Below are 12,187 nucleotides of genomic sequence, written 5' to 3' on the forward strand. Positions count from 1 at the left end.
TGTGTTTTGAACATCCACTGTCTAGTATCCATCTGTTCTTCTTGTTTGGAGCCTGCAAATCATTAAGTAAAATTTCTTTTTGGTACCCAGTCGGGTCCCTTTTTGTTAGACTTTGGAACCCATATCCATTTAGATTTGGGTTTGTCTACAGCCTTAGAGGAGTTTAAGAAGTTAAAATTATAATACTCCTTTTTAGGATCAGAAGAACTTTTCACAAACGTGGTCTTTTGATTCATACAAGAAGGCTTGTTAAAATGAGAGTAGCCAATACCATTCTTGTAAAAAGACACTTTTTGAGAGGATAGGAGTTTATCCAAGTTCTCTTTTCCTTTAGTAAACTTGAAAACCGTTTTCATAAGGTTTTCAGTTTTACTTTTTAATTCTGAAATTTCTACTTGCAGATTTTCAGTCTTGGAGCTGGTAGAAGAGATTTCAGAAGTAATAAGAAGATTTTTCTTTTGTAACTTAGAATTTTTAATATTGAGTTTTTCATTTTTCAAAATGAGCTCTAGATTCTCAGATTTCAACTGTTTATTTTTTAGAATCATTTTCCTTGATTCTTCAAAAAGTTCTTGAAAAGCATTTTGAAGTTCTTCAAAGGAGAAATCAAGAGATTCACTTACAGAGCTTTCTGCCATGAAGCACATGTTGGCGATTTCTGCTTCATCATCTTTTGACTCTTCACTGGTGGATGGTTCTGAATCATCCCATTGAGCATGCAGAGCCTTTTTCTTGAAGAACCTTTTCTTTGGTTCCTCAGTCTTGGATTTTTTTTTGAAAAGAGGACAGTCACGTCTCAGGTGACCTGGCTTATTACACTGGTAGCACATAAAATATTTTTTTGGGTCTTTTCTTTCTTTGTGCTTATTTGAAAGCCGGTTTCTTCTCATAAAGCGCTGAAATTTTCTGGTGAGTAGCGCAATCTCAGTTTCTTTTTCTGAGTCCTCATCCACAGAAAGGGCTGGGAAGGCTAGAGTTTTCTTCAAAGGTTGTTCTTCTTCCCTTCTTTCCTTCATATGGACTTCATAGGCCATAAGATTGCCTATTAAATCATCCAGGGTAAGTTTGGACAAATCTTGAGCTTCTTCAATAGCAGTAGTCTTTTTCTCCCAATCAGTTGTGAGAGATCTCAAGATTTTCTTCACCTTTTCTGTCTGAGAGTGGATTATACCCAGAGATTTCAGATCGTTGGTGATGTTGGTGAATCTGGTGAACATCTCTGTGATGGGTTCATCTTTGTTCATTTTGAACAACTCATATTTTCTGACAAGAGATAAGATTTTGGCTTCTTTCACTTTGTTGGTACCTTCATGAATAACCTCCAAAGAATGCCAAATATCATATGCAGATTCACATATAGATATTCTATTGAATTCATTCTGATCGATGGCACAATATAAGGCATTCATAGCCTTTGCATTTAGGTTTGCCATTTTCTTTTCTTCATCAGACCATAAGTTATAGTCTGCGGAAGGAGATGTGTATGGATGCTCAATAATTTTCCATACAGCAAAATCTATGGATTTGAGAAATATAGCCATTCTGCACTTCCAATATCCATAGTTGGAGCCGTTGAAGAAAGGAGGACGAGATGCATGTTAACCTTCAATATCACGAGCATAAGAGGTAGATGCCATATGTGCTGGAAGACTTGTTATGTCAAAACCAACAAACCTGCTCTGATACCAAATGAAATTCCACTAGAGGGGGGGTGAATAGTGAAATACGATGCAAGTTGATACAATAAAAATCAAAGCAATAAGGCACAACACAATTAACACAGGATTTATACTGGTTCGGTCAAAACCCTGACCTACATCCAGTCCTCAAGCAAACCACTTGAGCTTTCCACTATAACATCCGAGTCACCGGATAAATAGTACAACACCCTCTTCCTCAGAGGTCTTCTTCTCTCAACAGAGAAGGGGCACACCCTCTTCCACAGAGGTCTTCTTCTCTCAACAGAGAAGGACAACACCCTCTTACACAGAGGTCTTCTTCTCTCAATAGAGAAGGGCAACACCCTCTTTCTCAGAGGTCTACTTCTTTCAATAAAGAAGGAATACAGTGAATAACAGAAAGTTATAATACTTCCTATAGAACCTTCAGAAAGATATGAATGCACGAATGAAGGATTCTCAAAATGTTCTGTTTGTCACTCAGAAGATACTCTTTGTCAAAGAGTTATTTTTTACTTTTTCTCTTTCTTTTTTCTTTCTTTTTCTAGGCTCTCTTTCAAATATCGAATAGGTATTTTTCTCATTGTAAGCTCACTTGTCTATTCTATTTTCTTCTGTTTGAATAGTTCATTTGGGTGTGTTTTTATAGCTTAAAAAATAGTCGTTGGCTTTTTTGAAATCGTAGCCTTTTTGAGATGTGAAATGTCATGTCATTTCAAAAAACCTCTTTAGAGAAATTCGAGAAAGTCTTTTTTCCATAAAAGTAAAATATAGAGTACACTAGTCGTTGTAATATTTTAGGTAATACATATTTTATGTAAAAAGTCTATTTCTTACAATAGTACATTGAACGTTGGATTGTAGGCTATTATGTAGTTTTGTCTTTATTCTAATTAATGATTTGAGGTACATAAGTACTTCTTTACTTTAAATGAGTATAAGTACAATGAGTGCTTTGAGATATTTATTTGTACATCATCATGTCACGTGTTTTCTTTATGTTGTGTTTTTCAAAGTCTACAGAGAGAATGAAGACTACAAGTAAGTCGACATTCTTGAAAATGATATTTAACAAGGATTCTTTACAGAAGGTATTTAATGCTATACAAAGAGAATGATGACTTCAAGTAAGTCGACATTCTATGAGTTTGTAAAAAAGGTAACTAGAGTATTTTCAAAACCAATATTATATTTGTTTTCTTTGTGTAGCCGATTTCATGTTTTGTCTTTTTCTTATATTTGAAATCATTTCTTTAAAGAAGGTAACTAGAGTCTTTTCAAAACCAATATTATATTTGTTTTCTTTGTGTAGCCGATTTCATGTTTTGTCTTTTTCCTATTTCTTTAAAGAAGGTAACTAGAGTCTTTTCAAAACATATTCTATTTGTTTTCTTTGTGTAGCCGATTTCATGTTTTGTCTTTTTCCTATTTTTGAAATCATTTCTTTTCAAGTTGTCTTGTATATGATGTAAGGTACAATTATTATATTTTGAAATCATGTCAAAATACCTTTTTCATAAAGGGTTGTAAGAAGGTACAATTATTTGTTTTCAAAAAAGAGCTTTTTGAAACTATCGTATACTTTTATGAAATAGCTTTTATGAGTGAGTATGTAATATGCATCCTTCTGAAGGTTCTGTTACATATGACTCTAAAGAAAAAAATCTTCAACTTGTGGAAGCCAATCTCTTTAGATGGTCTTTAGGAGTGCATGGCTCAACAAGCTTTTTCTTCAAGGAGTATGATTGCATCATAGTTGTACTTGAACAAGAGGTCTCCATCCTTTTTGAGTGAGATATCCTTGCATCAAATACTCGTTAGATATATGGCAAAACATATCCAGTTATTATATAACATTTTTCAAGAAGACATATTATCATATCATATGAAATCAAATAAGACAATGTATCATATTATGTGACATCAAAACAGAGTTTCTCAACAGTGCAAACTACACCCTCCCCCATGCTTGAATGACACTGTCCCAGTGACACTCCCCCATGCTTATATGAAACTACGTGAATGCACATTAGAGGAAATAAATAAGGGAATAGAGTAGAATCAACTTGACATGAATTAAAAAAATGCACGCTCTATGAATGTAATGAATGTAATGTATACATGACATGACATGAAAACCATGAATGAAACAAAAAGAACATGAAAAACTCATGAAAAAGGAAAAACAAAATAAAATCTATAAATTCTAATCAAATCTAATAATATACAAGATATGGGTTGCCTCCCATAAAGCGCTAAGTTTCACGTCCCCAGCTAGACGGATCTCTGGAAAAACCTTCATTGTCCATGAGATCAATGGACATGAAGTCAGGCTCAATTAGGCTCTTTATGAAAAATAGTGTCATCTGTGACACTGCGCACTGTGTTCCCATCCCGTCTACCTCTAAATGGCTCAAAGTGCCCGATCCAACTCAACTCACCTATCTGATTTTCAAGTAATCCTCGATGATCCTCTTTGAGTGATTCATTATCCTCCTTCTGAGGGGGTGAATCACTCAACAACCAAGCATATTCTGCTTCTACGAGGTCTTGAACAACATCAACCTCGAAAGAAGCCTCCTCAACAGCAGGCCCCATAGCAGCACAAAAAATGTTTAGCCTTATCTTCCTATTTCCGAATGACACATCCATCGTACCAGCACGGCAATTAATGCACGTGTTGGCGGTAGCTAGGAAGGGGCGACCGAGAATAATAGGGGTCTATTGTAGGTTATCAGCTCCCTCCATATCTAATAGCACGAAGTTGACAAGGAAATAACAATCCTCCACCTTGACTGAAACATCTTCAAGTATCCCTCTTGGGACCTTGATTGATCTATCTGCAAGATGAAGAGTCATAGGTGTAGGTTTCATCTCTTTCAATCCAAATTGGTCATAGAAGAAACCTGGCAACATGTTAACACTTGCCCTAAGGTCGAGCAATGCACGCCCAACAATGATGTTTCCTATAACACATGAGATGATAGGAGTCCCTGGGTCCTTGAGCTTAGGTGGGGTTTGGTGTTGCAATATTGCGCTCACTTGTCCATTCAAATAAATCTTTTTCTGCACATGAGACCTCGACTTCCTTTTCTGCGTACAAAGCTCTTTGAGGAACTTTACATATGCAGGGACTTGCTGGATAGCATCTAGTAAGGGGATGTTTATCTGGACGTGCTTGAATATCTCAAGCATCCCTTGCATGTTCACTCCGAACTTACCTAGTGCTCTCGGTCTCTCTAACGCCTCAGGAAAGGAGGCTTTGGAAATGTAGGATGGTGAAGGCTCAGATGGAAGAACCTTCTCGCTTTCCTGAGGTAAAACACTAGGGACCGACTACTTCTTACTTATCTTTTCTCTTTCTTCTGCAGCCTCCCTCGCTTGGTACTGCTTCCCACTCCTAAGGGTTACTACTTGAGCCTGCTCTTGATGTGTATCTGTCAGATGCAAGCTACGCATGGGTTCCTTTCCCCTAGGGTTGACAATAGGCTGGCTAGGCAGTGTCCCCTCACTTCGCTTGCTAAGCGCCTCAGCTAGCTGCCGCATTTGAGTCTCTAATTTTGTAATAGACTGATTATGCGAGCTCAAATTCGCCTTAATATCAGAAAATGCTTGTAGTATCTTGTCCTCGAAGGACTGACTATGCAAAGGCTCATGAGACTGGGGATAAGTATAAACAGGTTGGGCTGGGGAATAACTGGATCTCTGAAATCCAGGCGCATAACCGCCTTGACTGGGTTGACTCTAGGAAGGGTTAGGGGGTTGGATCTGTGAGTTGTGCCATGAAAAATTGGGATGGTTTCGCCAGCCAGGGTTATAAGTGTTGGCAAATGGATTGGGTACGGGTCTAGCGAAGTTTTGAGCCATCTGAGCTTGGTCTTGGACAAACTCAGTGTATTGCGGCGCAACTGGGCACTCGAGGACTTGGTGTGCAGGACTCACATACAACTCGCACACCTGCATGGCAGGAGAGGGACCCAACAAAAACTGATCTAATTTCTGGGACAGTTGGTCTACCTTGTTGCTCAACTCAAGGTTTATCCCTATTTCAAAAATACCTGCCTTCTTAGTACTATCCTATGCAGGTGCATCCCTATCGAACCGTGAAGTTGTCGCATGGTGCATCAAATTTTCGCTCAATGTCTCAAAAAGCGACCACGCTTCATCCTCACTTTTTAGCATAAAAGTGCCCCCACATGACGAATCCACTATTTGTGCTTGTCCTTTTCGGTAAGGCCATCGTAAAAATACTGCACCAGTTGCCAGCGAGGCACCTGGTGGTGGGGACACTTGCGGAGAAGATCTTTCATCCTCTCCCAAGTCTCATAGAATTGTTATCCCTCAATCTGCAAGAAACTGATTATGGCTTTACGAAACTGATTCATCTTACCAATTGAGAAGTACTTTTTAAGGAACTCGCGCTGCATTCCTTCCCAATTGGTAATCTGAACCGTATCGAGAGCCTTTAGCCAATGCTTAGCTTTATCTTTGAGAGAGAATGGAAACAACATCAACCTCAATGTGTCATCTCCAAATTGTTGATCCGCACTGTCGAGCAGATCTCTAGAAAATCATTAAGATGACTATATGGGTCTTCGTTGCTAAGGCCATGAAAGGATGGTAGCATTTGAATGATACTGGCCTTTATTTCAAATTGATTGGCTCCTACATCAGGTCTCGTGATGCAGGAGGTGAGAGTGTATATGGTGGGCATGAAGTACTCCTTAAGGGTACGAAACAACGACCGATTTTCGGCCATGGTAATAGGATGAGGAGTTCTCCTAACAAGAAACTCGGGACTCAATTAGCTCGGGTCGAGTGATTGTTGCCTGTGCATACACCTTGAAGTAGACCGGTGTAGCACACATCCTAATTTTTGGGTTTTCTATCTAACTAACGCGCTAGCGGCCAAACCACGCAAACCACAAAGCGAGTTAATCAAAAACTAAACAAACACCACGCAGTGACACATAACAAAGATTATGCATAAGAAATATGAAATCTATGTGTACGATACCAATCGTACACAGTCACCTCTAAGGGGATCCTAGTAGGTGGGCTGTGCAGAAAAGTAAGCTCATCTTTAAGATATGCACATACGTGGTTCTAAACCTAAATGCAAAACAAACACTAGGCAATAAAGTGAAAGCTAGTATTTCGCCATTCCCCGACAATGGCGCCAAAAATTTGATGTCTTCTTTTAAATCGTTGTAATTTTGAAAAGATTTTTATATGTAAAACATGTGAAAACCAGACATCAAATAATAAAAACCGGTTCTCACTAGTGGATGAGATCGGGTCGAACTCAGGGAACGGGAATATTTTGCATTCAAGCACTCAAATCTAAACTATTTCTTTATTGCCGAATTATAAAATGTAAAATATATAAAAAAAAAAACACTAGCTATTACAACAAATGAATACCCTTCGCAGAGGGCGTAAAAAGCAATATTTACAAACCCAATTAAATTCCTAATTCTAAACTGAAAAGTAAAAAGTCTTCTATTCTTGTACTTCTGTGTTGCATATGCGCTTCAGCTCCACTCCTATGCGATCCTGCACAAGTCAAACGAACACAAGCAGTACACGATACTAATAGAAATTATACTAAACCTATAATGCTAATGTATGCAAGATAACTATGAACTATATAACCCTAATGACAACTCACTAAGTAATTTTAAGAACTAAATGTAATATCAAAAACTAACTGACAACATTTTCTTAACTAAGTAAAACTAATTACTAATTAGTTAGCTAAGTATTCTAATTATAAAACAATTACCAATGCTAATTACTTAACTAATCACTTAACTAATCTGAGTAAAACAATTAGCAACAACAATTTCAACAGTGAAAAATCATAGTTAACTCAGCAAGCATACTTTGGATTTCAAGCATCCAAATCACAGTGAAAATCAGACTCTCAAATTGTAAGCATCCACTGGAATTTTAAATGACAATCTGATATCCAACCGAAATTGCAAATAGCAGCCGATAGCTAGATTTCAAACATCAAAGGATTAAAAACAACATGCTGGAGTTAGACACTTATGCACTTAATTTCTGGAAATCATACAAATGCTCAAATATCAGATGATTGAGCAACATTCAAGACATCAGACGATTCAGATACAACAATGCCCAGATGTTCCTGATTCAGATTTTACAATTTAGATCAACCTGAGTTCAACAACAATTCTTGATCTGAATTTCAAACAAAATACATCTTTCACCAGAAGCAACAACAACATTGATCAAAGGCAATTCACCGTAATCCAGCTTATTTAGGGAATTTCGGCCAGCTATATGACTTCACGATTCATGACCGGATGGAATAAATCCAGTTCTCCGATCAATGTTGGAGTTTCAATTACAATCTGGGGCTCAAACAGAAACATTGTTTGGGATTTCTTTTCAAACAACAATATCACTCAGTTTTTTATTTGAATACAGTAATCACCGAAAAATAAAGAAAATGAGAATCGATCACTAATGAAAGCAACAGGAAATGTGACTGTAAAATAGGAAATGAAAATTTACAGAAATCTGACTCAATTGCAATATAAAACAGTAACTGCTATGGCAGAAAACATTACATGTAACAATCAAGAAATTTCAGAAACAATCAATCAAACAACGATGAATCAAAGAAAGAGCAGAAATTCACACGATGAACAAAATTAAAAAGAAAACAGAAAAACAAGAATACTCTGATGGATGTAAAATAAAAACATTACTCTGAATCAGAATTAGAAATTAAACAAAAAAAATCTAAAGATGAACAAAACTAAAACAAAGATGATTGAAATGAAAGAAAAAGAAGATGAGGCATAAAAACAGAAATCAGACGATGTCTAATTTTTTTCGTGGATTATTTTCTTTTCAATAGAACTAATTGCAGAAATGGAAGAAGACTAAGATGACTTTAAAGAAGAAGAAGAAGAAGAAGAAGAAGAAGAAGATACATACTTACCAGAGGGATTAGAAAATAAATCGGCCTCCACCAGCCATGCCATCGCTGGACTGAGTAGCCATCTCCACCGCCGACTGGAGATTGAACAGAGAAATAGGGAGAAGGGGAAGAAGGAGGTAAAGAACAACCGCCGGTGGTGGAGAAGGGTGGGAAGAGAGAGAATAGAGGGAAAAGAGGGGAAATAGGAGAAGCTCTGGCGCAAGAGGGAGAAAACCCTGAACATTTTTCATTCGTGGTTTTTTAAAAGAAAGCAAACCGGTTCACCAGTTTGTTTTCAGTTTTTTTTCAGCTTTTAAAGAAACACAAAGCGGTTAAACCGGTTTTTTTTATTATATATTTTTTTTAGTTTTTCAGTTTTCAAAATCACAAACCGACTTGAACCGGTTTGTAACAATTTTTTTCAGTTTTTTTTTCAAATGACACAAACCGTGTAAACCGGTTTGTTTTATTTTTTTTTTCAAAAATCTAAAAAACTATTAAAGAGTTTTTATTTGCTAAAAACCTCAAAACAAAATTAGACTAAAGACTACTTCTTAAAAATATTTACACTAAACCTCATTTCAACTTATTTTTTTTAAAACTAACTGACTAACTCTTTTTTTAACTCTAATTTTTATTTTATTTTTAGGAACTCACAATGACAAACATTAAAATATTCATTAAATTGCAAAATAACACTGATTTTCAAGCATTTTCTATTTTTAATTCATTTTAGCTCATTCACTCAAAACCAACATAAAATTGGGTTTTAAATCATTTTTTTATGAAATCATGCATATTTTTGATATAAACTAACCCTAAAATATATGCATGATCAAGAATCAAATGCATTTTTGTGTTCTATGAAAGATGCATCTCTAGATTCAACAATAACATCATTAACAATGTCTAGAAATCTATATGTTTTACTATGTTCAACAAATGCACATTTGAATGCTTTTGGTCCAACCTTCTTTCTTTTATTTTCTGAAATTTTAACATATGCTAAACAACCCCAAACACAAAAATAACTAAGATTAGGTTTCTTACCAAAGCACAATTCATAAGGTGATTTTTCAGATTTGGAATAAGGAACTCGGTTAAGAATATAACAAACAGTAAGTATAGCCTCGCCCCACAAGTTGGAATGCGAACCCGTATTAAGAAGCATAGCATTCATCATTTCTATAAGTGTTCTATTTTTTCTTTCTGCTACTCCATTTTGTTCAGAAGTTCTAGGTGCTGAAGTTTGATGGATAATACCATTATCTTCACAAAATTGATCAAATTCTCCTCTTAAGTATTTATCTCCTCTATCTGTTCTTAAATGTACAATCTTTGTTTTAAACCTATTTTGTACTTCAGCAAGATAAATAAGAAATTGAAAAAATTCTTCAGGTTTATGTTTCAGCAAATAAACATAATAGAATTTCGAGTAATCATCTATAATGGTAATAAAGTACCTATTTCCACCACGACTCAAAACATTATCCATCGTACACACATCAGAATGCACTAATTCAGGCAATTTATAATTCTTTTCTACACTAGGAAACGAGAGTCTAGTTAGCTTTGTTTGAATGCATGTCTCACACTTATGATTATGTTCTATTCTAACATGATAAGGAAGAAGACCAAAGTTATTCATATTATGAATGCACCGAGAATTTATATGTCCTAATTGTGAATGCCAAAGAAAATATGAGTCAACCATATAAACAGAAGTAGTAGCTTCATTTATGCTCATCTTTAACATACCACCAATGGAAAACCCTTTTCCTACAAAGATTTTTTCTTTGGTCACAGTTACAATCCCAGACTCAATAACAATCTTAAAACCATTTTGTGACAGTTGATCTGCAGAGATTAAATTTTTTTGAACTTCTGGAGCACTTTAGTTGAGGAAGAGTTTCCCATAAAGAGATTGCATCCCTACCCCACTACTTCATACGACTTGAACAAGTTCTTGTTGTTAGTCACATGAACAATGCTTCTAGTATCCAGGTACCAGTCCTTATTTGCAGCCACCATGAAGGTTTCAGAGATTACAACAATAAGTTTCTCCTCTGACTCATTTGGCTTAGGACCAATCCTCTTCCTTTCTCTGCATTCTCTAGCAAAATGGCCAAACTTGCCACAAACATAGCAATTAATTTTCTTTTTATCAGTTGATTTTTTTCCTTTCACGAAATTCTTTTTGATTTTCTGGGTTTTCATGATTTTGCCACCCTTGTTACTAACAAAATTCACTTTAGGATAACCCTCTTTAGGACTCGAATTCTTTTTGTCACGAAGACGAGTGTCCTCAATTCAGATGTCCTTAAAAAGATCATCTAAAGTGATTTTCTCATTTTTATATTTTAGGTGATTCCTATATTCTTTCCAGGAATCCAGTAGTTTTCCAATGATGACAGCAACTTGGAAGTCATCATCAAGATACATACCTTCTCATTTGATCTTATAGGCCAGTATTTGCATCTCATGAATTTGAGCAAGTATAGACTTATCATCAACAATAGAAAAATTAACATACTGATCTACGATGAACCTTTTGTTACCAGCATCTTCTGCATTGTACTTGATCTCGAGAGCATTCCACAACTCTCTAGCCGACTCCAATGGAGAATATAAGTCAAAGAGAGAATCGATTAAAGTGTTCAGGATATGCCCTTTACATCGGTAGTTATCAGTATGCCACTTCTCTCCTTCTGTTCTTCTGTCTCAACTTCTCCAGCAGCGACAGTGGGACAAGCCTTTTTTAGAACATAGTCGATATGCAGCTCGGACAACAAGAAATAGACCTTTGATTGCCACCGCTTGAAGTTTGACCCATCAAATCGATCTAGTTTTTCAAGGTCACGGCTACGTAGGTTGATGGAGTTGGATGTTGAACCAGAGGCTATATTGAAGTTCTAAAATTGTTATTCCAACCTTGTGATAAAATGGATTTCAAAAAAGAGATCTAAAGCCTAGAGGCATGTTCTTAAGATCTCTATCTTTAGAACTTCATTCGCCCCACCCCGAAAATTCCGAAAATGCGAAAATGCGAAAAAGAGTTTTGTTACGACTGAGTTCCCGAGATACAACTAGGCTTGAACATCAAGATAGTCACTGCTTCGCAAAAACATATGACCTCTCTCACACATGAACTTTGATAAAGATGGAAAATTGTTATTCCAACCTTGTGATAAAATGGATTTCAGAAAAGAGATCTCAAGCCTAGAGGCACGTTCTTAAGATCGCTATCTTTAGAACTTCAATCGCCCCACTCTGGGAATTTCGAAGATGCGAAAAAGGGTTTTGTTACGATTGAGTTCCTAGGATACAACTAGGCTTGAACCTCAAGAGAGTCACTGCTTCGCAAGAACAAATGACCTCTCCCACACATGAACTCTGCAAGCCAAACCGGGAAAGAAAGAAAGGAGAAAACTGGAGAGTTAGAAATTCTGATGATTCAAAAGACAAAAAAGGAAGAGATTTATAGACTAGTCAGGCCAAAACGTTTTGAGATAAATGAGATTAATGGCCATAATCCTGACGGTTTGAAAATAAG

The sequence above is a fragment of the Nuphar pumila genome, chromosome 4 (assembly GCF_984573655.1).
Source record: "Nuphar pumila chromosome 4, dmNupPumi1.hap1.1, whole genome shotgun sequence".
Classification (NCBI taxonomy): Eukaryota; Viridiplantae; Streptophyta; class Magnoliopsida; order Nymphaeales; family Nymphaeaceae; genus Nuphar; species Nuphar pumila.